Source organism: Callithrix jacchus, chromosome 2 (assembly GCF_049354715.1).
Source record: "Callithrix jacchus isolate 240 chromosome 2, calJac240_pri, whole genome shotgun sequence".
Lineage (NCBI taxonomy): Eukaryota > Metazoa > Chordata > Mammalia > Primates > Cebidae > Callithrix > Callithrix jacchus.
The window spans coordinates 95,613,411-95,640,614 of record NC_133503.1 but is presented as its reverse complement, the minus strand read 5'-3'; the positions used below and the strand labels follow the sequence as shown (position 1 = coordinate 95,640,614).

At 35.3% G+C, this 27,204-nt stretch overlaps 1 protein-coding gene across 15 annotated transcripts in view; it reads left to right on the top strand.

The window, feature by feature from the left end:
* The window catches only part of KCNN2 (potassium calcium-activated channel subfamily N member 2), a 459,477-nt gene that overhangs the window by 197,160 nt on the left and 235,113 nt on the right, over nucleotides 1-27,204 (top strand). For 5 of the 15 annotated variants that reach the window (XM_054252040.2, XM_054252043.2, XM_054252039.2 and 2 more), the window contains 2 exons: nucleotides 18,783-18,866; nucleotides 26,490-26,559. The exons of 6 other annotated variants lie outside the window; for them this stretch is intronic. The gene's annotated coding sequence lies outside the window, so the exon portion shown is untranslated. The remainder of the gene's footprint in view (nucleotides 1-18,782; nucleotides 18,867-26,489; nucleotides 26,560-27,204) is intronic. 4 more of the 15 variants (XM_078365846.1, XM_054252037.2, XM_054252042.2 and 1 more) reach the window with 2 other exon arrangements.

Here is a 27,204-nt window from a genome sequence, read left to right as displayed (position 1 = left end):
TTTCCCTGGAATCTCCTGGCCTGGCTCACTGTCCAAGTCCCGTTCAATCAGATGGATATGCCAATCTGCCCTCTCAAGTCTCAGATTGCCAGTTCAACAGGGCACCCGGACGAGTGCGATTTGTGCGGAGCACTGTGGAGCACCACTGCTCTGCAGCGCCGGCCACCGGCTACACCGGCCACTAGCTGCGCCAGCCAAAACAGCTTTGCTGGCGTCCCACATCTCTTTTATACCTGGGAATTTCCCCGTTCTGTGGGCAACAAAGATCTGTCTGGAAATGTGGCCCTGACTCACCCTCTGCGCGTTCACCGAGAGCTTCAATCCTGGGTTGTTCTCACCGCGCTATCTTGAGTCTAGCCCTCTTTTTTGCTCTTATCATCTAGAAGCTCTCAGTTTTTTAACACAGTATTCAGATACAACAATTATATCTCTCCTGGCCTGGTTAGTTTCTTCTTATTCCTAGAAGACTCTTACATTTATCTTTATATTAACTATCATGTATGTTCTTGCTTTTCATATGTAAGTTCCCTAAATTATTTTAAATGTTGAAAATTCTAAAAGTTTTTTCTTAAAAATTCTATTTGTGATTTAAGTTATTTGATTTATTTTCTATTTGATTTAAGAGATATCAGAGTACCAGGTTCATACATGTATATATGTATTTGCTTTGTTTAAAAATTAGATATAAATATTAATATATATTTAAAATATATGTGTATTACAGATATAAAATATATTTCAAATACATATTAAAATTTACATACAATTTTTAAAAGAAAACAAAAGTAACCTTATTTTGTTCAGGTTTAATTATTGGGAAAAGTCTAATTACTGTTATGGTACTGATAAGAAAAACAAGGAATTGAACCTTTGAAAACATGGCAATCTGGTGAAAATGGGATAAAGAGAAATAAGACTCCATTTTAGAGCCAAAAACAAGGGTATGGAAGGAGAGACTGAAAGAGAAACAAACCCTGGAAATGGACTTGAGCCTGTACTAGATGCATTGCCACAGGTGGAACACACCTAACAGAAGGCTTTCTTTTTTGGTTTGGGTTAAATACCAAATCTATTAGATAAATACTATAGACTGTTATAACAAATGGATCTAAAGGTGAAAAATGGCTCAAACAACACAATAGAAGTTAAGGAGCTTGACTCACAACTAAGATATTGTATTATTTCTTTCAAGATACATTAGTAATTAATTTTATCCTTTAAGTGTCTTTATTTATAATACAGGATTATAAAGGATAATTTTAGAGCTAAAGCAGGATTCTTTATGTCTGAGATAGTGACAATGATAGACTGAAAGTGTAGTGATATTCTTATTTTAAAGTTGCCTGGGAAAATAGGTTTGTTCTCTGATTTTAAGTGTCTTTAAATGATGGTAGATGATATTGTGATCATTTATGCTGATAGTGGTCACCATGGCTGCATTTATTCATCTTTTACTTCTAAGATTTTTCTAACCCAAGTGTAAATTAAGTTTGCCAGTTACAGTTTAAAAACTGTGACAGCCAATTAAGGGAAAATTTAGGCCATGCTGGGTGGCTGAATTTTATGTAATTAGGTAAGGTAAATTCTCCAGAACATGTCCATCGCTAGATGACTTAATCACTTTTATCCTTTTCTTCAATTTCTATCTTCTCATAAAATGCCTTGTTTTTTTCTGTTAAAACCTTCCACTTGGCATTAAGCTGTTACAGGTAGACAGATCTGTGAGATAATTGGATTGGAGGCTATTAGCATCTGACTTAGCAAAAATCCATTTAAATGAATTGAATTTAAAGTCTTGAATTCATTTTAAAAATATACTTTTAATCTACTGATTTTTTTTTTTTAATTTTGAGACTAGTATTGATGTTCTCAAGATAACTAATACTGTAAAAATTATGGGAATCTCAGTGTTCCTATTCCTACTCTTTGGGCCTGAGAATCTGTGACTTGGCTTCACTTTTATTGTTTCAAGTTAAAATAGAATGTGGCACATAGGAGTAAATTATTCAGGCAAGAGGCTTCATTGAATAGAGGACTAATGGTCTCGTCTGAATTAGAAATAGGAACATAACAGGTCATGAGTCCTACTGACTCCACAATTTATTACATTAAATTTAATTCTAAATTAGTGTTATAAAATGTGTAAAAATTAGTGGTCTATCTTAAATCATATAGTACTTTCTTCTCTACCTTTCTAAATTATAAAAATAACATTAAAAAGTAAAAACTAGATAGTCATTGGTAACCATCAGTAATATTTTCCGATTTACACATTGCCTTCCAGTCTGTCCACATGTACTCCAACCTTATAACTTCCTCTTTACAAGCAGATCTTTTTATGTATGTATGAGAACATATACCTGCATTCACAATAATGAATAGTTCACAATATATCAGGCTTAACAGAAAGATTTTCTAAATCTTTCCTATTATCATCTTTTGATGATCTTATTTGTTAAACTTTTTTATTTATTTATTTTTTTGAGATGAAGTCTCACTCTGTTGCCAGGCTGGAATGCAGTGGCCCTGATATCAGCTTACTGCAACCTCCACTTCCTGGGTTCAAATGATTCTCCTGCCTCAGCTTCCTGAGTAGCAGAGCCTACAGGCACCCACCACCATGCACAGCTAATATTTTTTGTATTTTTAGTAGATACAGGGTTTTACCAGGTTGGCCAGGATGGTCTCAATCTCTTGACCTCGTGATCCACCAGCCTCGGCCTCCCAAAGTGCTGGGATTACAGGCATGAGCAGCTGCACCCAGCTTGTTAAACTTTTAAATAAAGAATACCCAATGAATTGTATTCTCTAGCTTAAAAAGTCTTGTTTTTTAACTTTGTGGTGTCAAAAAGTTTTATCTCAAAGTCCAATTCCAATTCATTGATAATGATGGCATGGAACACTATACTCAGAAGAATTCTGGGTTTTCCTAAGAGCTCAGCAGTAAAGAGGTCCATGATTGATTGGTAGTGCCAATCATAGAAGCAGGAGGGTAGTTTTGAAAGAAAAAAAAGCTTATTACTGATTTTCAGAGGTAAATTTTTTATATTGTTCCATTTTTTTTAACAGATACAAAAAAATTTAGTCTCTTGGCTTTTAAAACTTGTTTTACTGCTTACAACATTCCCTTTTTAATTCTTTTTATTATTAGTATACTTTAGGTACACATGGGGTACATGTGTAGAATGTACAGATTTGTTACATAGATATACATGTCATAGTGGTTTGCTGCATCCATCACCCTGTGATCTATACTAGGTATTTCTCCTAATGCTATCCTACCTAACCCCCCCACCCCCTGCAATCCCTCCCCTAGTCCCCTATCCCTCAACAGGCCCCAGAGTATGATGTTCCCCTCCCTATGCCCATGTGTCTCATTGCATGTTCTCAACACTCATTTATGAGTGAGAACATACAATGTTTGGTTTTCTGTTCTGGTGTCAATTTGCTGAGAATGATGATTTCCATCTTTATCTATGTCCCTGCAAAGGACATGAACTCATTCTTTTTATGGCTTCATAGTATTCCATGGTGTATATGTGCCACAATTTCTTTATCTAGTCTATCATTGTCCTTTTTTTAAAGTTGTAGGCAACTTTGCATCTTTGATTATATTTTATATATCTTGGTCAATTGGATACTTCTTCATGTATATTAGCATACAAATAACATATATTTTGATCACTCATATACATCTAAGGATGTACTTTGCCTTGATTCACAAAAATGGCTTTCATGTTTTTTATTTTTTTAATAGAACCATAACACTCTCTCCTGATCATTTACATATTTCTCCCTTGACTCTGTTTTATCATATGATGAAAAAAATCTGAAGCCAGCTTAGTTTTGGTCTTTTGTGGGAAACCACTTTCTTTTTCCTGAAAAGATATATACAGAATTGTTTTGCCCTTTTACTCTTATAGTGCAAAAAATATTAGAATTTTCTCCATTGTTATGATTCAGAAATTACCAACGGGAGTATTTTTATCAATTAAGATTAACCACAGTGAGACACAATGAAACTTTACAATTTGCTCCGAAAACATCGAGTGTGCTTTATCTTTGATTGCTTTTGCTCTAATTTGTCTAATCATTAAGAAAACTACTTGTTTCCATTTTTCTTCTCTGTTCCCCATCCTCTATATCACTCATCTTCTCTTATATTTATTTTAGTTTTGTTCCATTATTTTGAGTTCTGAGATGACATTTGAGCTTTTCTTTTATGTGAGCTTCACTCATTTACTGTTCCTTAGAATCAACACTTCTTGCTATAGCCTACCACATGAATTTTAACTTGGTTCTAGCTTTTTTTTTTTAAGCAATGTATTCTTATATTATTCATTTGATTTTTCCCCTCATTTAGTTATTTATAACAGTCTCCTTTTATTTCATAGCAACCATGTTGTTTGAACTTTATTGAGGATATCAAACTTCTGTTTCTGGAGGTTTTCTTCTTAATCTTATTCTAGATTATTTTCAGACATATCATTTATATTTTGAATCTTAACCTTATTTGACAGTATTTTTCATAAGTCACATGTATTTTTTTCTCTCTCATCCTCAAACAATTTAAGATCAGCTTTTCCAATAAACAGAGAAGACCGACCTTGGTCTTGCTCTTTGTCCACATGTGCAATGGTAAATTTTTCTTCTCATATACAGATTGGACTGAGGCAGACATGCAATTTCCTCTTAATTTTAAGATTCTGTTAGGATTTCATGTAGTATATTCTTCTTTACTCATGTGCCATTTTTCTTTGTTCTCAAGGGCCTTGTTAGCCCTGCTATATGGAAGGAATGCAGTATATCAAATAAAACATATTTCAAATAAATTGGGGGCATTCATTTATTTATAGATCCTTCACCCAATAAGACATTGTTTGCAAGAACATTGTTCAAAAAATATACTGTTCTACTTCCTTCACAGTTGTTGAGGTTCTACATTTTCAGGTTATGTGTGTAAACGGAAGGTAAGGAATGGAGGAGAGGGGAGTGAGGCACAGTGGCTAGAGACAGTATTCTGCTTACTTTAGGGGAAACATTAAGGGAGCAGAGCAGGGTGGCTGCCAACCTAGTGAGTGGTGGGCCTCCCTGGAACTGACTTAGGGAGCAAAAGCTGATCAAAGGGAATGGCTTCTTTCACTCCTTTTGAAGATACCCTACATTTGGTCAAGCAAGTTCAGTACGTTTTATGAGTTAGAGTTCAGAGAGGATTTTCTGTATCTATCTCTGTAGCACTCAGTAAATTAAACATATTTATGTCCCATTTTGGGGGCTATAGGAAAACTGCTTTTACAGTTTCACAGTTATCTTCTCTGTGAACATGAATATTCTTTTTAGAGCTTTGTTTTCTCATCTTCTCCCACATGAGAGCAAAGGAAGACACCTGGGAGGTCATTTCAAAGTCACCTCTCTGAGCCCTCTGTGGCCTGAGGAAATTGTGCTTTCTCTTTCATAAACACATGATTAACCTAACTACCATTTGAAGCAAAGAAGCACAGTCACTCTCCTGATCATGTTTATAAAATATGCAAATCCAACTTGTCCTTTGCTTCATTATTGCATCCATTATTTACTTTCATTGTAAAACATTTGAGGGTGAGAAAGGACAATTGATGCAATTAAATTTCCATGGTTTAAAATTCCCTAATTTTAGTAAATGTTTTAATGGAACTTTAGCATTAAGAATGATGAAATTCATCACCTTGATTATAACAGTGTCAAATAAAACAAAATAATTAATCTGAAAACTCAGATATTCCTTAAATGAACATTGATTCATAAATAGAAAGCCTGTTGTATAGTTTATATATTGGAAACGTACTCATATAGTTTAGAACTATATATTGGTCTTACTTTAGAAACTATACATGTAGATTACCAATGTGTATATGTTTGCTTTTGCTATGTTTCTGGATGAACAGATTTAGGAAAAGGGATAGGAGTAAGGCTAAACTACTCATTTTTAAATGGATTAAATCTCTAGTACCACAATGTAGCTTGCTTAGAGCATCACTAAAGATACATCACAAAAATCTTTTCCTTACTATCTACTTTGAGATTAAAATTTATTCAGCATTTTTTAAAAAAAAACAAGTTTCAAACTCTGTACTAATACTTTGATTTGTTTCCTAATGCTCACAACTGATGAGGAAACTGAGTATGAAAACTGACTGGATGATTTGCTGAAGATTACGCAGCTGGTTGGGGGGAGAACTAGTCAGTGAAAGTGTGCTATGCTAGTATTAAGGATATGCAGTGATCAGTGAGAAGCATTTGAAGGCTGCCTACTTTAAACCGTTCTGGTTCTATTTTATCCTCCTCCTTGAGTGAGGAGTGAGTGAGTATATATATTGTATATGCATATTGTAACAGCCATAACTGAGTGTGTCATATATACTTTTCTCCTCTTTGAGTTGTAGTAGTCCACTGTCATTCTTAAATTGGGCATCATTTACCCTTTGCAGTCTTAGTTCTCCTAGAATAGTTATTTATCTTTCCAAAGGCTACCAATGATATCAGATATTCACTAGATTTCTCTTCAGTATCCAAACCAAACATAGCCAAGTATGTAATTGATGTACTTATAGAAGGGAAAGAAATTTTCTCTTCATTTATTTGTTCTAAAATTGGTTTGGGTTTTTAAATATTGTTTTTTTCTTTATACCTCAGGCTTAGAAGTTAACTACAATGAGAATTCAGTTACAATTCTAGGTTCAGATCACATTCTCACTGGTGGTCCACATATATCTACTAAAACTAATGAGTTCTCATGAATCCAGAATCTAAAGTAAAAGCTGAGATCCTGGAAATAATAACACATATGACATTAGGCCATATGTATGCCCTTCATCTGATTTTGCTGCCTCCCTTCATCCAGGCTAATACCATCCCAGTTTGTCTGTGTATCATTAACATGTTTTTCTTTCTATTGTGAAATATATACTCATTGCCTGTATATTTTAAAAATATGTGAAATATTTTTTAATTGCTTATGTAAGTATTATGTACATTACCTGTGTATATGTACACACACATACATACACATACTTGCTTTATTTGGTGTTTATGAAAAAGGATATTATGCCATATGTAATCTTTTGGGATTTAATTGTTCATAGTGCTTTGCTAAGATTAATCACATTTTGCATGTCACTAGTTTATTCAATTTAACTCTATAAAATATACCAGATCATAGTCATCAAGTCTCCCAAGGAAAAGCACTGTTCACAATAGGTTCTTCTTGTGGTGAACAATGCTGCTGAAAATAGTCTTGAACATGAGTCTTGCTATACATGTGCAAGGGATTCTCTTGAGGATGTATTTCTAAGAATGGAATTTTGAAATCATAGTAACTATATGTTTGTTCAGCTCTTGAATATAATGCCAAACTGATTTTCAGTATGACAAGCCATTGTTGCAACACTTTCTCTCAAAAACTTCACCATCTGGTAAATTCAAAGTTCTGTCTCCTGATATGGGTTGTCAAACTTCACACACACACACACACACACACACACTCTCTCTCTCTCTCTCTCTCTCTCTCTCTCTCTCTCTCTCCGCCTCCCCCACCTCTGTCACTCTCTCTCTCTCTCCCCGCTTCCCCCCCACCAAGGAAAAAAATTACCCTGGTTTTGCTTTCTATGTGTGATAAAGAACCTAGACCAGACATGTTAGCCCCTAGAACTTCCCCAAACTGAGGGAGTTGACCTAGGTTAGTATGTTTCAAGCCATGTCCTACAAGTGGCTTTGCTCTTGTGGATACTGGAGATTATTTGGCACCTGAAGGTGGAGATAAGGTAGGAGAGAGATAAGGCTGGGGCTCTAAGAGATCCTCCACCATGACTAAGAAAGCAGCTTCACTTTTATCTCTAAATATATTTTTTATTTCACCTGATGAAAATCTTCCTTTGAAAAACACAGTCTAAAGTTTGAAACACACAGGAACAGGTGATCTCTCGGGATTCTTACTGCCCTAATGTTTTATGATTATGCATTGTATTATTTAGGGTAATTAAGGCTAGCTGCAACTGATTAAAGCCCCAAATCTCAGTAACTTAGTCAAGAGAAATTTGTTTCTAACTCATATATAGCCTGCTGTAGGCTGGCAGAGGCTTTCCTCCATGAAGTGACTCAGGGAACTGAATCTTGTGATGCTGAGCTCTTGCCCCATGGCCTTTTTGGTTGTAGCAGCATAGGAAGAGATGGTTGGAGGAAGCATGCCAGCTTCTAACTCACTTAGCTCAGCAGTGACACTTGGACTTGCAGCCCCTTCATCAAACCAAGTCGTGTGGCCTTAATTTTACTGCAAAGGAAGCTTAGTCATGTGGGGGAACACATTGAATATCTGGACTCAGTAAGTCTCTCTACCACATGTACCAAGTGCAAAAACATAATTCAAATGTAGAAGGGCAGAGTGATTAGAGTAAAGGTGAGATATAGTTACATAGCAGAGATGTCATGAGAAATACTTTGCTATTCTCTTGTAAGTAATTCTTTTCAAAAGATTTCTATTGTGGTCTTTTTGCTTGTTTTTTGGAAAATATAACACTGTTTCCATGAAGACTTCTAATTCTCTTTCTTTTAGACTTAAAGGACAAATTATAAAAATTTGATTTTTGCTAGGTGCAGTGGCTCACACCTGTAATCCTAGCACTTTGGGAGGCTGAGGTGGGCAGATTGTCTGAGCTCAGCAGTTCGAGACCAGCCTGGGCAATGGTGAAACACCATGTCTACTGAAATACAAAAAGTTAGCTGGGCATGGTGGAGTATTCCTGTAATCCCAGCTACTTAGGAGGCTGAGGCAGGATAATTGCTTGAACCCAAGAGGTGAAGTCATGCTGTGGTGAGCCAAGATCGTGCCACTGCACTCCAGCCTGGAACAGAGCGAGACTCTGTCTCAAAAAACAAAGTGGATTATTGTTCTCTACTGTCTTGAAATTTAATTTTCTAAGAAACAACTTCTTAAATTCTACCATAGAGAGTTGGCATGGTGATTTATGTTAATTTATAATGTAATTCCACTAACCTATGTCCTATCAGCCTGAGTAGTCTATCATTTTTAACGCAGATCAAAATGCAAAGGCCCTTTTCTCATGAAACATGGACCTTTTTATTGGTGTGCTGAGATGAAGAAGAACAGAGTACAGTGTCCCTGATAGTCTTTGATGTGATTTAATTGTATTTTTGAGCTGGATGATAATGTCTTTATCATCTAGTTACCGTTCTGCATCTCATCTCCTGGTGGTACAGCATGCTCAATGTGGTTTACTTTCTGAAACAACAACAGATTTAGTTTTTATGTTGATGAGGATAGGAAGAGGCTCGAAGATTGCATCAGAAGCAATTAAATCATTTTGGGAAGAGTTCGTGTGCTCTTTAGAGGGTAATTCTGGTGACTCAAGGTAACCGTAAGTGCATAACGGAAAGAAGCCCATGCCTGCTGTGGGTGTGTAGCTTAATGGAGAATTGGGAAAACAGTCAGCTAGAGAAGCAAAGATAAAATTATAAACCCAGTGATGTAGGAAATAACTGACATCAGGGGATACATTTCAGCTGCCTGATAAAAAAGCCACCAATGACTATGAGAAGAAAAAGAGGAAAAGTTAACTGGTATGAAGAATAGAGAGGCCAAAGAGGAGATGCTTATTGAAAAATGTAGAGAAATATATTTAGGAGCTAAATACTGGCATGAGATACTTAAAAAATATATTGCTTCTGCAAAGGAAAGTACTATTTTATTTCCTAACCTTGTTTTAAAATGAAGCCTAACTGGGGAAAGCAGATTTAGGGGCAAAGAAAATGGGATAGGATGATTTTGATTCTTTCTATCTTTCTCAGTTGGAGGAACACTTGGGAAGAGAGCAAATAAAAGTCCTTTCTAGTTCTTTTGTGTTCAATAATTTGGATTCTATAGTTATATAACTATATATAGATATATAACATATATATGTTCATGTATATATATATGTTCAACAATTTGGATTCTTTATATATCTAACCAAAGAATATATATGTTCAACAATTTGGGTATATATATATATGAAACTAAAGAATCCAAATTGTTAAACATACATATAAAACACATACATATATAACATATGTCCTCTATAACATATATATGTTACATGTATATGTCATATATATGTATATATGTTACACATGCAATATATATAACATATATACATATATATAAAACATACAATATATACAACACATTTATATATAATAATATATATATAAAACATATATATGTATATATATGTTACAAATACAATATATATATAACATATATATGTTAGGTTCTAGGGTACATGTGCAGAATATGCAGGCCTGTTTCATAGGTACATATATGGCAATGTGGTTTGCTGCCTCCATCCCCCCATCACCTATATCTGAAATTTCTCCCATGTTATCCCTCCCAAACTCCCTACCACCCACTGTCCCTCCCCTAGTCCCTCCCAACAGACCTCAGTGTGTGATGCTCCGCTCCCTATGTCCATGTGTTCTCATTTATCAGCACCCACCTATGAGTGAGAACATGTGGTGTTTGATTTTCTGTTCTTGTGTCAGTTTGCTGAGAATGATGGTTTCCAGATTCATCCATGTCTCTACAAAGGACATAAATTCATTGTTTTTTATGGCTGCATAGTATTCCATGGTGTATATGTGCCATGTTTTCTCTGTCCAGTCCATCATAGATGGGCATTTGGGTTGGTTCAAGGCCTTTGCTGTTGTAAACAATACCGCAGTGAACATATGTGTGCATGTGTCTTTATAATAGAATGATTTATAATCCTTTGCATATATAGCCAGTAATGGGATTGCTGGGTCAAATAGAATTTCTATTTCTAGATCCTTGAGGAATTGCCCCACTGTCTTCCACATTGGTTGAACTAATTTACACTCTCAACAACAGTTTAAAGTGTTCCTATTTCTCCACATTCTCTCCAGCATCTGTTGTCTCCATATATTTTAATGATCATCATTCTAACTGGCATGAGATGGTATCTCAATGTGGTTTTGATTTGCATTTCTCTAATGACCAGTGATGATGGGCATTTTTTCATATGTTTGTTGACCTCATATATGTCTTCTTTTCTAAAGTGTCTGTTCATATCCTTCCCATAATTTTGAATGGATTTTTTTTTCTTGTAAATCTGTTTTAGTTCTTTGTAGATTCTGGATATCAGCCCTTTGTCAGATGGGTAGATTGCAAAAATTTTTTCCCATTCTGTTGGTTGCCAGTTCACTCTAATGATTGTTTATTTTGCTGTGCAGAAGCTCTAGAGTTTAATTAGATCCCATTTGTCTATTTTGGCTTTTGCTGCCAATGCTTTTGGTGTTTTAGTCATGAAGTCCTTGCCTATGCCTATGTCCTGAATGGTTTTGCCTAGGTTTTCTTCTAAGGTTTTTATGTTGTTAAGTCTTATGTTTAAGTCTTTAATCCATCTGGAGGTAATTTTACTGTAAGGTATCAGGAAGGGGTCCAGTTTCTGCTTTCTACACATGTCTAGCCAGTTTTCCCAACACAATTTATTAAACAGGGAATCCTTTCCTCATTCCTTGTTTTTGTCAGGTTTGTCAAAGATCAAATTGTTGTAGATGTGTGATGTTGCCTCTGAGGCCTCTGTTCTGTTCCATTGGCCTATATCTCTCTTTTGGTACCAGTACCATGCTGTTTTGATTACTGTAGCCTTATAGTATAGTTTGAAGTCAGGTAGCATGATGCCTCCAGCTTTGTTCTTTTTGCTTAGGATTGTCTTGGCTATGTGGGCTCTCTTTTTTTTCCATATAAAGTTTACGGTGTTTTTTTCCAGTTCTGTGAAGAGAGTCATAGGTAGATTGATGGGGATAGCATTGAATCTGTAAATTACTTTGGGCAGTATGGCCATTTTCATGATATTGATTCTTCCTAACCACGAGCATGCATTCTTTAGTTTTTTGTCCTGTTGCTTCCACTGGTTACTCACATCCATGTTTGAAAGGTGGTTCTTTGCAGTATGAGTTAATGAAGTAACTTTCTAATGGTGGTTTCCCTCTTACACTCAGCACTTCCTTCTTTTACTTTACCATTTTTCTTGAGGAAGCTTTCTGAGATCTTCATTTAATGTCATAGGTGTTAAAGCCTTTAAACTATCAGCTGTAAACACCAAATGACAAATAAGCAAAATATATATTATAAAGGCAATTTGAATCTAAAAATTTTGAAGTATTAGATGAGATTATTTTATAGCTGCATTCCAAGCATTAAAAATGATAATTCATACATTATTGAAATAATCCAAGGAATAGAATGAATCCTTCTCAGTTCATTTTAAGAAACCAGCATAAGTTTAACACACAACTGTCTACAGTACCCTCAAGAAAACTAGGGATCATTTTTACTTATGAATGTAGATATGAAAATTAAATAAAATGTTGGTTAATGAATGTTTTAAAATGATAAGAACTTGTGATTAGGGGATACTTATTCAGCCATGGTTTAACACTAGTAAATCACATGCAAAATGTATTATACCAAAACATTTTAAATTATTATTTAATTATACTGTGAGATGTCAGATAAGCATTGATAAAATTTATTAATTTCTCATGAAAGCTTATAAAATAAGAATATATGGAAATTACAATGATAGAAATACTTATATAAAAATCTACTGTTAATATTATATTTAAAAAAGAAAACTCAAATTAAATTTTTCTGTTTTATTTTTTTCTTGAGACAGAGTCTCACTCTGTTACCTAGGCTGGAGTGCAGTGGTATTATCTCAGGTAACTTCAATCTCCACTTCCCAGGTGCAAACAATTCTTGTGCTTTAGCCTCCTGAGTAGCTGGGATTACAGGTGCATGCCACCATGCCCATATAATTTTTGCATTTTTGGTAGAGACAGGGTTTCACCATGTTGCTCAAGCTGGTCTTGAACTCCTTACTTCAAGCAATCCACTGCCTCATCCTCCCAAAGTGCTGGGATTACAGGCGTGAGTCACTGTGCTCAGCCTCAAATTATTTTCAATAATAGAATAAATAGTACAGAGATAGCTGCTTATCACCACTATTACTCAGTAGTGTTTTGAAGATTTTAGTTAACATAATTAGGCAAAAATATTTTTATAGATCTTTGAAAAATCATTATAAATATGTGCATAGAAATTTTAAAAAATAACAGAAATGAGGGAATTATACAAGAGGATTTTTTAAGAACTCTCAGGCAGATTAAGGGAATTGGTAAGATTACTGAATTAAAAATATATAAAAATTAATAGCTTTTGTGCTAACTAGCAATATCTAGTTAGTAAAGATTATTTTGAGTAAAAATATTTGTATATGTGTCTATATGTATCCTGAGCCAAAGAAAAACAAATAAAAAACCACCTAGATATAAGTACTTGATTATAAAAGGAAATTATGAAATTTAATAAACATACTTAAATAAGACCCAAACAGTAAATATTTAGATAAAAATCTCTAATGTCACAAAAATAGCATTAAGTCTGAGAACATTATGTAAAATTTAATGCAGTTCTGCTCAGGATTTCAATGGATTTGGAATAGGTAAAATTTATTTTAAATAATGTATATAGTAGGATAAATTTTGGAGAATAGCCAAAACATTTTGAATAAAATAGTGAGATTGTTATGCCTTAACAAAAATTACAATGTATACCAAGTTGCTATAATCAAAGCATCATTCTGTTTTCAGGAAAACCTGAATAAATGGACTGGTGAAACCTAATATATACCAAAATAGAGTAAAATATCAACACATATGGTAAATTAGTACATGGTAGGGATAAACTTTTAATTCACTGGGTAGAGGGCAATTTATTTAATAAAGATTGCTGTCATGTGGAAGGGAAAAATCTAAGAACCTTGTCTTTCCCAATAGGCAAAAATCTAATCTATGTTGAATAATTAAGTGTAAAAAATAAAAATATAGAATAAAATTTACCAGAATATATGTGTGTGTGTGTGTGTGTGTGTGTGTGTGTGTGTGTGTGTATGTATGGAGTGTGAAGGACCACCAAAATTATAACGATCCCTGAAGACTTCAAGATGTACATTGGATTATTAATCTTATAAAGCATGCACAGCTGTCTAGAACCATGAAGTGTGGAGGTTTTATTCATTTTTCAGGCTAAAAGGTCTTCCACAATTTCATGGATCAGCATGTTCTTGTGCCTGTTTTTTGAGCCCCAATCCCCACATGGTGAAATGGAGAGTGTCAGGTAATACCTGCAAACACAGTGGGTTACAGAAGAGATGTCCTGAGCTTAGGAACTCTGAAATTTTTATGATGGACAATAAGCATGCCTGATTATTATAATTATTTAGAGGGAGGTACGATCTCTACTTTCCATGGCTGCTCTCTATACAAACATCCTTGTAAAGATAGTGCAGAGCAAAGGGAGGCAGTGCCTCCACTCAGTAGACATATAAAAGCCAAGACTCATAGAGAATTATCTTCAACAATAGCATAAACAAAATAAGAGGTAAAAATAATAAACCTCATAAAAATACTTGCAGCTCATATAATAGACAATGAGTTTGATTAGTTTTGACTCAGACATCCTGGGTTGATAATATATTTATCAGCCATAAATCCAGTTCTCTATAAGTATTTATTTACAAGGATATTAATATAAGCATTGTTTATAGTGACATCAGTTGATACACAACCTGAATGTTTACCAAAAGAATGGTTAGGAAATACAGAGAACACCACAAAAACATTCCTCTAGAAGAGCAACCCCAAGGCACATAATCGTCAGATTTACCAGGGTTGAAATGAAGGAAAAAATGCTAAGGGCAGCCAGAAAGAAAGGTTGGGTTACCCACAAAGGGAAGCCCATCAGACTCACAGCGGATCTCTCTGCAGAAACCTCCACAAAAGTGGAGGCCAATATTCAACATCCTTAAAGAAAAGAACTTTCAACCTAGAATTTATATCCAGCCAAACTAAGTTTCATAAACAAAGGAGAAATAAAATACTTTATGAACAAGCAATTGCTCAGAAATTTCATCACCACCAGTGATGGCAGGATCAAATTCATACATAAAAATATTTACCTTAAATGTAAATGGGCTAAATGCCCCAATCAAAAGACACAGATTGGCAAATTGGGATAAAAAATGAAGACCCTTCCGTGTGTTGTATCCAGGAAACCCATCTCACATGCAAGGATACACATAGGCTCAAAATAAATGGATGGAGGAAGATCTACCAAGCAACGGGAGAGCAAAAAAAAAAAAAAAAAAAAAAAAAAAAAAAAAAAAAAAAAAAGCAGGAGATGTAATCCTAGTCTCCGAAAAAAAAAAATAGACTTTAAACCAACAAAGATCAAAAGAGACAAAGAAGGACATTACATTATGATAAAAGGATCAATGCAACAAAAAGAGCTAACGATCCTAAATATATATGTGCCAAACACAGGAGCACCCAAATACATAAAGCAAGTTCTTAATCACCTACAAAGAGACTTAGACTCCCACACAATAATAGTGGGAGTCTTTAACACTTCACTGTCAATATTAGACAGATCAATGAGACAGAAAATTAACAGGGATATCCAGGACTTGAACTCAGACCTGGACCAAGCAAACCTAATAGACATTTACAGAACTTTCCACTCCAGATCCACAGAATATACGTTTTTCTCAGCACCACATTACATCTACTCTAAAATTGACCACATAATTGGAAGTAAATCATTCCTCAGCAAATGCAAAAGAACAGAAATCATAACAGTCTCTCAGACCACAGAGCAATCAACTTAGAACTCAGAATTCAGAAACTAACTCAGAACCACACAACTTCATGGAAACTGAACAACTGGCTCTTGAATGTTGACTGGATAAACAATGAAATGAAGGCAGAAATAAAGATGTTCTCAAAACCAACGAGAATGAAGATACAACGTACCAGAATCTCTGGGACACATTTAAAGCAGTGTTTAGAGGAAAATTTATAGCAATAAATGCCCAGATGAGAAGCAAGGAAAGATCTAAAATTGACACCCTATCATTAAAATTGAAAGAACTAAAAGAGCAAGATCAAAAAGCTCAGAAGCTAGCAGAAGACAACAAATAACTAAGATCATAGCAGAACTGAAGGAGATGGAGACACAAACACACAAAAGACCCTTAAAAAAATCAATAAATCCAGAGCTGGATTTTTGAAAAGATCAACAAAATAGACCACTAGACAGATTAATAAAAAAGAAAAGAGAGAAGAATCAAATAGATACAATAAAAAACGATAAAGGGGGTATCACTACAGATTCCACAAAATACAAACCACCATCAGACATTACTACAAACAACTCTAAGCACATAAACCAGTAAAGCTGGAAGAAATGGATAATTCCTGGACACTTACACCCTCCCAAGCCTAAACTAGGAAGAAGTCGAAACCCCGAATAGACTAATAACAAGGGCTGAAGTTGAGGCAGCAATTAACAGCTTATCGACCAAAAAAATCCCAGGTCCAGATGGGTTCACAGCCTAATTATACAAGACATACAAAGAAGAGCTGGTACCACTCCTTCTGAAACTATTCCAAGCAATCCAAAAAGAGGGAATCTTCCCAAATCATTTTATGAGACTAACATCATCCTGATACCAAAACTTGGCAGAGATTCACAAGAAAAGAAAACTTCAAGCCGATATCCATGATGAACAAGGATGAAAAAATCTTCAATAAAATACTGGCAAACCAACTGCAACAGCATATCAAAAAGCTTATCCATCACAATCAAATAGGTTTCATCGCAGGGATGCAAGGCTGGTTCAACATATGCAAATCTGTAAATGTAATTCATCACATAAACAGAACCAAATACAAAATCACGTGATTATGTCAACAGATGCAGAGAAGGCTTTCAACAATATTCAACAGCCCTTTATGCTAAAAACTCTCAATAAACTAGGTATTGATGGAACATATCTCAAAATAATAAAAGCTATTTATGAAAACCCACAGACAGTATCATACTGAATGAGCAAAAACTGGAAGCATTCCCTTTGAAATCTAGCACTAGACAAGGATGCCCTCTCTCACCACTCTTATTCAATATAGTATTGAACGTTCTAGCCAGAGCAATCAGGCAAGAAAAAGAAATAAAGGATATTCAATTAGGAAAGGAGGAAGTCAAATTGTCTCTATTTGCAGACCATGTGATTGTATATTTAGAAGACCCTATCGTCTCAGTACCAAATCTCCATAAACTGATAAGCAACTTCAGCAAAGTCTCACTATAGAAAATCAATGTGCAAAAGTCACAGGCATTTTTATACACCAATAACAGACTTAAAGAGAGCCAAATCAAGAACAAACTGCCATTAACAATTGCTACAAAGGGAATAAAATACCTAGGAATACAACTAACAAAGGATGTAAAGGACCTCTTCAAAGAGAGCTACAAAGCACTGATCAGCAAAATAAGAGAAGACACAAACAGATGGAGAAACATTCCATGCTCATGGTAAGGAAGAAGCAATATTGTGAACATGGACATATAGATTCAATGCTATCCCCATCAAGCTACCAATGACCTTCTTCACAGAACTGGCCAAAGTCACTTTAAACTTCATATGGAACCAGAAGAAAGCCCAATAGCCAAGTCAGTTCTAAGCAAAAAAGAACAAAGCTGGAGGCATCATGCTACCTGACTTCAAACTATAATACAAGACTACAGCAATCAAAACAGCATGGTACTGGTACCAAAACAGAGATATAGACCAATGGAACAAAACAGAGACCTCAGAGGCAATGCCACACATCTACAAACATTAGATCGTTGACAAACATGAGAAAACAAGCAATGGGGAAAGGATTCTCTGTTTAATAAATGGTGTTGGGAAAACTGGCTAGACATGTGTAGAAAGCAGAAACTGGACCCCTTCCTGACACCTTACACTAAAATTAACTCCAGATGGATTAAAGACTTAAACATAAGACCTAACGATATAAAAATCTTAGAAGAAAACCTAGGCAAAACCATTCAGGACATAGGCATAGGCAAGGACTTCATGACTAAAACACCAAAAGCATTGGCAACAAAAGCCAAAATAGACAAATTAGACCTAATGAAACTCCAAAGCTTCTGCAAAGCAAAATAAACAGCCATTAGAGTGAATCAGCAACCAACAGAATGGGAAAAAATTTTTGCAATCTACCCTTCTGACAAAGGGCTAATATCCAGAATCTACAAAGAACTAAAACAGATTTACAAGAAAAAAGCAAACAAACCCATTCAAAAGTGTGGGAAGGATATGATCAGACACTTTAGAAAAGAAGACACATATGAGGCCAACAAACATATGAAAAAAGCCCATCATTACTGGTCATTAGAGAAATGCAAATCAAAACCACATTGAGATACTATCTCACGCCAGTTAGAATGGTGATCATTAAAATATATGGAGACAACAGATGCTGGAGAGGATGTGGAGAAATGGGAACACTTTTACACTTTTCTTGGGAGTGTAAATTAGTTCAATCATTGTGGAAGACACTGTGGCGATTCCTCAAGGACCTAGAAATAGAAATTCCATTTGACCCAGCAATTCCATTACTGGATATATATCCAGAGGTTATAAATCATTCTATTATAAGGACACATGCAATATGTATATTCATTGCAGCACTGTTTACCATAGCAAAGACTTGTAACCAACCCAAATGCCCATCGATGATAGACTGGACAGGGAAAATGTAGCACATATACACCATGGAATACTATGCAGCTATAAAAAATGATGAGTTTCTGTCCTTTGTAGGGACATGGATGAATCTGGAAACCATCATTCTCAGAAAACTGACAGAAGAACAGAAAATCAAACACCACATGTTCTCACTCACAGGTAGGTGCTGATCAATGAGGACACAGGGAGGGGAGCATCACACATTGAAGTCTGTTGAGGGGGGACTAAGGGAGGGACAGTGGATGGTAGGGAGTTGGGGAGGGATAACATGGGGAGAAATGCCAGATATAGGTGATGAGGATGGAGGCAACAAACCACATTGTCATATATGTACCTATGCAACAATCTTACATGTTCTTTACATGTACCCCAGAACCTAAAATGCAATATATATATAAGATAAAATAAAATAAACATAATAAACAAACAAATAAATAAATAAATATGAATATTTTAAAAGAATGGTTATATTTATTCAGCTATTTCTCTACTTAGTCCTTAAGAAGACCAGTGTTCTATGCATTTATTTTGAAATGAAGGGAAATTCATGTTGGAAAAGGAAAAAAAGGAACTTCAGAGTAGATGTTAGAAAGAGCAGGAAGGAAGGAAGGATGGAAGGAAGGAAGGAAGGAAGGATGGAAGGAAGGAAGGAAGGAAGGAAGGAAGGAAGGAAGGAAGGAAGGAAGGAAGGAAGGAAATCAATCTCTATTTTTGTGAACATGGAGAAGGTAGTAGAAAAGTATATTACTATTGGATTCCTTGGGGAGAATGCAATATTTGGAGGGTAGGTTATTAACTTTCTAAAAATGTGGTTCATCTTTGTGTTGCTTCCCCTATTACAAATTATCTAATAGAACAAAAAATAAATTCACCATTCCTTTGGCAGTAAATGAGGCTCAACATGCCTTGTTTAGGACTCATTCATTCAGTTGTTTATTAAACAAATAGTACTGAGTATTTTCTTTGTGTCAAATACTGATTAGACAGGGAATACACCAGTGAACAAAAGACATTCTCTACCATTTTGGAACCTATATTCCAGTAGGGGTGTCAGAAAATACAAAAATAAACATATAATATGTATTCATACAAAATTATTGGTTCATAGTATATTTTATACTGCACAGAAAAAGCCCCCTAAATCTAAGCTTTTTGGATTGTGACTTAGAAGAAAGCCATTTTAAGTTCTCAGAGTTAAGAGGAAAGAAAAAGATGAATAAAAACCTACAATGACATTTGATCTGAACTAACCTGTGTAACATAGCAACTCACATATATGTTTTGGTCATCTACCCCTTTTCTCAGTTTTGCTTTCTGTAATTTCAGTTACTGGTGGCCGACTGTGGTCTGAAAATATGAAATAAAAATTTCCAGAAGTAGACAATTCATAAGTTTTAAATTTCATGTAATCCTGAGTAGCATGATGAAATCTCGCAGTGTCTGGTCACATCCCACCCAGTACCTGAACCACCCCTTTGTCCAGCGTATCCCCACTGTCTATGCAACTGGCCCATTAGTCACTTAGTAGCTCTGTTATCAGATTAACTGTCATGGCTTGTATTCAGGTCAATTTATTTAACTTAATAATGGCCCCAAAGTGCAAGAGTAGAGTTGCTGGCATATTGTTATTCTTCTATTTCATTATTAGTGATTGTTGTTAATCCCTTACTGTGCCTAATTTATAAATTAAACGTCATCATAGGTATGTATAGGAAAAATGTGGTATGTACATGGTTTGGTATGTGGTTTTAGGCATCCACTAGGGGTATTGGAATGTATTTCCGCCAAGATAAGGGGAGACTACTATACTTATGTTACAGAATACCAAAGCAGGATTCACTTTGGGTAGGAATAAACAGGAGATGAGCAATCTTTTATCCAGAGTCCTTTATTGGTATGAACACATTCTTAACCCTCTGTCTTAAACCACTGAGGATTACAAGTACTGGATCCCAAAAGGAAGGATTCACCCAAGGTAACTGTAAGACAACTACAGCAAATATTAACTCTAAGAGAAACCTGGCAAACCTAATCTCAGCAATTGGTTAACTGATGTATGAATGTATGTGAGAATGCTTCTGAATGATGTGGTTCCTCACTTCCAGAACTAAAAGGCAGCTGTTAAATGAGCCTCACTCATATCTGGTTAGGGCAGTCTCTACAGTTTGAAACTTCCTAAAAATAAAAAGGGGAAGTTAATGTAACTGCAGCTTTCCTGTTGGAACAGGTAGTAAACAGACTCCTGAGAGTAGCAAGAGTAGAATTTTTGGACCTAAGGGAAGGACAGATTTTTTTACTTGTTTATTTTAAAAAAGAGGCTGGATGCGGTGGCTCATGCCTATAATCCAGCACTTTGGAAGGACAAGGTGGGCGGATCACCTGAGGTCAGGAGTTCAAGACTAGCCTGGCCAACATAGTGAAACCCCATCTCTACTAAAAATATAAAAAATTAGCCAGGTGTGGTGGCAGGCACCTATAATCCCAACTACTAGGGAGGCTGAGGGAGGAGAATTGCTTGAACCCGGGAAGCAGAGGTTGCAGTGAGCCGAGATTGCACCATTGCACTCCAGCCTGAGCAACAAGAACAGAACTTTGTCTCAGTAAAGAGAGAGAGAGAGAGAGAGAGAGAGAGAGAAAGAGAGAGAAAGATGTGTGGACTTCTTTAGATCATAGTCCATCTGTGTTACCATGCTGAAGTTTCTGAGGCAGTAACAGCTTCCCAGCTTGGTGTTTGTGTCAATTACCTGTGGTATCTGAAGCTTTACTCATTGAAGCTAATATGCAGGTTATGGGGCTCTAAAGTCGCAAATACAAATTCATTTTCTTAGTGGGTTTGCTTATCATTTAATATGGTGCTTCTCTTTTGGAGCTTCTAGAACTGCTGGATTATTCTGTAAGTTAATGACAGCAATACAGGTGAAACTCTTTCATAAGATAAAGCAAAAAATGTTAATGGCTGTCAAATTACTCAGCATAAAAGCCAAGAAATAATAGGTATACAACGCATTGGCTGTTTCAAAAGAATTGTCAATTAAAGTGCTTAGCCATTTGCAAACAAATTCATCAGACAAAAGCAAGTACTGGTAAAATATTAAAATCCTTAAAATAATAAAAGAAGATTAAGGTGTCAAAGTTGATGAAAGCAAATATCCCATACTAAAAGCAGGAATATTTCCTTTCTTAATCAGAAACTCCATGCTGCTGTCACTGTCGTATTTTGTATGTGAATGAGAGAGGCAGAGAGGTATTTGGGTGTGTGGTTAGACTTGAAATGGTCTGCATGTGATATCTTTTCATGTACATAACAAATCACCCTGCGATCGCATAGCATTTTGTACTTGACAAAATGCTTTTACATATATTATTTCACTTAATCTTTTCAAGACTCTTGTTACTAACAAAGAAGCTGAATTTCAAAGAGGGAAAATGAATTGCCTGAATTCACATAGCAACTATATCAAAAGTAAAGTTTCTAATTTCTGACCCAGCTCAGGGCAGCCACACTATAGCTGCCTTTTGGTTAAAATATAGTGGATAAAATTCTTTCCTGTCTGTTCTAGAATAATTTTTCTGACTCTGAAATAACAATATAAAAATATAAGCATTTTTGGGGGCAAATTTAAGTATTCTTTGTAAAAAAAAAAACAAAACCAAAAAACAAAAAAGACATAGAGCTGTCTTAGATTATCTAGTTCAAGCTCTTCCTTTCACAGTTGAAGAGAGGAAGGCCGAACAATTTACCCAAGGGCCTTTAGCAAGTTGGAGGATAGTCAGGAAAAGGTCTTATGTGCTAAGCCAGTGAGGACTCTTTTCTGCTCTCCTATGCTGCCTCTACCTTATCACCCAACTTGTTCTCAGCATCACTTCTAAAACTCACGGTGAATTCACATGGAAGGACAGATATATTGATATGGCCTCAAACCCTCGGGGATATTAGACATACAAACAGATTTTCTAGGTTAGAAGTTTTTCTTGGAGAATCAGGGTGGTCTTCAAGCTTCAGTACAGTACCATGACTTTGATCTCTGATTTCCACTTATCTGTTAGGTGAATTGTCCCTGAATTTATTTCCTATCTTCATGAATATGAGTAATTTTCTCTATAAAATTGCCTTGGTAAATACTTAAGTACTTCTTGTAGATATAAATATATATGATACTAAAAGGGCCAAGAAATACTGGTTATGGATTCATTTTGTTTATGTATACTCATAAAAATACTTAATAAATATAATATGGGGTGATTGTGTATCTTATTGGGTAAAATTATTTGTGCTTGCTCTAGGCAGCAAGAGCAATCTTCACTTTTAGGTAGAGAAACCACTGTGTTGTTGAAATTTTAGAAAATAAACATAATGCCAAGATCATTTTTCATGACTCTGAATACTGATCTGCCTATTACCATGATGTATTTTGGTTTATGAACTGTATGGTTTGAAGAGTACAATAACTAAATCACTAAAACCCATAAAGCTATAAAATTATTAATAAGTATACCAAGTTAAATGGATGTTATCATTATATAAAAGTAAAAAAATCTAACATTGGTATCATACTGTTAGAGTTACTGTACCTTTATTTAAGGCCAACTAAACAGGTATTTGTGATAGATACAACCCGAGGATATGTCCAAAGTTAGTTGGTTTTTACCTTTCAAATGAATACACGATGAATATTCAAATGAATAAGACAATATTATTCTTATTCCATTATTAACTAATGTGGAATATTAGTTAATATATATTGGTTAATATTCTTATTACATTTGTTAATAATGCCTTTATTAACATAATTTAATATTTCTAAAATCTAAATTAATGGATTATTGGCATGTTTTTAGTTGAGAAGGTAGAAGGAAACAACACTGATGTTGTAATATACTTTCTGATTTTTTACCTGGAAATGGTTAAATTATATCACTTGCTGATGAGTAGGATCAAAGAGTGACCTGAGGCTGGGCATGGTCACTCACACCTGTAATCTCAACACTTTGGGAGGCTGAGGCGAGTAGATCACTTGAGGTCGGGAGTTCATCAGTGTGGCCAACATGGTGAAACTCTGTCTCTAGTTACATATATACACACAAAAAATTAGCCAGGCATGATGATGTACGTCTGTGATCCCAGCTACTCAGGAGGCTGAGGTAGACAAATTGCTTGAACTCAGGAGGTGGAGGTTACAGTGAGTCAAGATCACACCACTGCATTCCAGCCTGGGAGACAGAGTGATACTCTGTCTTCAAAATGAAAGAGTGACCTGGGATAAATGAATAAGGGATGTCTGTCCTGACTCTTCTGTATTTTCTACACATTCTGGCTCCTCCTTATTTGCCACTTGAAGATGACTCTTGGTCACTGTCTACCCATAAATGTTCCGCAGTTTCATTTAGATAAAATGTATCAACAAGGCACTATTACATTTTATTATTTAGATTTTGAACTCTTGTTTCATTATTGGCAAGTCCCCAAAGCTCAGCAAAGTGCTGAAAATGTGGCCCACTGTGTCTTGTTGAATAGTTTCTAAAGACTTTTTAAATGAAAGGATCAGGATTGAAAGTAAATTAAGTATCTACTTGATTCAACTTACCTGTCAAATATTCGATCAACTATGAAGAATAGTTAACTTGCCTAATGTTTTTTAGTAGCCTGGACTTGCTGAGAACATGCTCACATACACCCTTCCACGATGGAATTTGTCACACTACCTTAAGTAGTAGCTTAGATTTAATGAAACAAGAGTAAATGATTTAATCCATGGAAATTGCTGGCAACTATGTCTGACAAATAGCAAGCACCCCAAAGGGTAGCCATTATTGACATAGTAGTTTTATTTTTTTCAGAGGAAAGATTGTGTTTCAGGTGGGGTTCTGGATTTGCTAATATTATTTCTTTCAGGTTTAATTGGAAGCTCTCCTTGTACATGTCTGTAGAATTATTTTCAGAATTCAATCTTAAGTTGTTTTTGTATTTTCCACCTGAGATTCTGGATTTCCCTTTTCTTTGCTTTCCCTCCTGACTTAGAGCAAACTCTAGACTCTGCTTACAGTTGGTTGACTGCTGTGAGCAAGGATGTTCAATGTGTTTCCTTCATTATTTGAATCAGTTCACGTTGTCCTACTTGAAGTCTCAGTCCAAGGCCTTCTTGTATATTAATGTTCCTTGTTTCCCCAGATTCTTATGTAGACAGGAAAGAGAAAAATGTATAATAGGGGTTTAGGATGATTCAAATACACATGATTTCAGCTTGAGAGTTGGTGTCATCCTCTTAATGATGTTATGGAAATTCATCATGTTTGGAACACTAAATTGTACCTATAGTACCTCTTTTAATTTATCTCAATTAGAACTGACAAGGCTAATGAGAATTTTAGTTATTTGGGGGACGTTACACAATACAAAATTTATATTGACCGACTTCCAAAAGAACATGTAGATGGATGATAGTAACAGGTAAAGTACTTATGGATCAAAGAGCACAGAATGTATCCGAAAGAGGCAGAGAGGATAATAGATGTTCTCAGCTTCTAAACATTTCTTTGCTTCATAAGGTTGCATTACATTTGCAAGAAGTTAGACTTTATTTGCTGGCAGTCAAAGCAAAAAGTAAGTGTGTATGTTTTTGTAGTCTCATTTGTCAACTTGAGAATTATTCCTAACTTATTTGCAGAGAAAAAAACCCATAATCTTGGAAATTATACTCAAATAACTATTTATCTTATGTATTTCTTATCATGGAGAGACAGATGTGTATTATTTAAAGCAAGCATTTACAAGTAATTTTTCTGACTTCTATTATACTGAGCATAATATCAACAAATTTAAGTTGCTCCCATTAACCCATAAGTTACAGAGAGCTGTGAAGAAGAGGGTCATAGCATATAGTATAGTAACTATTTAATGAATCATTCAAACTGGAAAACTTGCAGGTGTGAAAGGGGCACTGTTGGCAATTATTCCATGACAGCAGGTGAAAACCAAGACTGTCCTGGTAAAAGCTGCAATGAATGATCACCTAGTACAGGGTGTTACCATATTATCCCTTTCAGATTTAAGTGTTAGGAAATTGTCAGTAATAAATTGCTACAAAGACAAAGTTCCTACATAAAATAAAGCATGAGAAGAGGGTGGACAATCAAAATAACAAGACATTCTCTAAGTTCTGCTGATGATTCAATGGACACTAAACATTTGTGTTTTTTAGACATGAACTTAAAGTTCTGGAGACCACTTTTGTAAAGAACATACACATGGTATCATGAAAATTCTTAGTATTTTTCCCTTTTATTTATTTATTTTTTTTTTTGAGAGGGGATTTGGCTCTGTTCCTTAGGCTGGCTGGAGTATAGTGGCATGATCTTGGCCCACTGCAACCTCTGCCTCTTCGGTTCAAGTGATTCTTCTGCCTCAGCCTCCCGAGTAGCTCAGATTACAGGTGCATGCCACTACACCCAGCTAATTTTTGTATTTTAGTAAAGATGAGGTTTCACCATGTTGGCCAGGCTGGTCTTGAATTCCTGACCTCAAGTGATCTGCCTGCCTCAGCCTCCCAAAGTGCTGGGATTAGGCATGAACTACCACACCTGGCCTTCAGTATATTTCTAAAAAGAAATATTCTCTGACAATATTATGATAGATCCAAATATACAATAATAAATCCAGCTATTAAAATTAGGCATAGGCATAAAATGGAATTAGTCAGAATGAATAAAAACTTCAAACAGGAATTTAAAAAATTCCTAGCTTCAAAAAAAAATGAATGGGAAGTATTTTATTTTGTTTTTCAGCAAGAGGTATGCAAGGCTGATTTCTTGTAAAAAAAAATAATGGATCTGAATGTGAAGAAAAGACTTGCAGGTAAGGATAAATATGCTGAAATTTAGTACCCCATCTTACATGTTATGAGAGTGGCTTAGTATCTTGGCAATGTATGATACATAAAACATTTTCTTTATGAGAACTTTTCAAATTACTCAAATAAGCTTGCCTAGATTGTCTGGTTCCTTGTGGTTTCCATTGTGCTATATAAACAAAGTTAAGGATGTACATTCCTGGTAAGAGCTCGCTAAGAGTCTAGGAAAATTGGAAGAAATCATTTAATGATAGTGTGTATTTTCATTTTTCTGTAGTCTTACAAAGAACCAGGAAATACCATGTCTAGCATGAACAGTTTGGATAAGCCTTTAGAAAAAGGAATTTTATATTATAAACAAGCCACATTGTTCTTTAAGTGATGTTTATCCCCAAGGTCAGCGCAATTCTCTGTTATCTTAATAGGTTTGGGTCTAGAATTGGGAAGCTTGACAGACCTTCTTTGTTATGATGGGAATCTGAGTGAGTTTCTAAGCCCACTCAGATAGAGTCTCAGGAGAATTGGAAGCGTCTCTTTTGTTGAGGAGCAGAGAGTGCTCGGCCTAGTGTTGAGTTCATTTTCAAAGGTTCTCGGAGACCAGAGGTTTAGAAATGAAAGGCTGCTGTATCTGCTTTGATGTGTCAGAACAA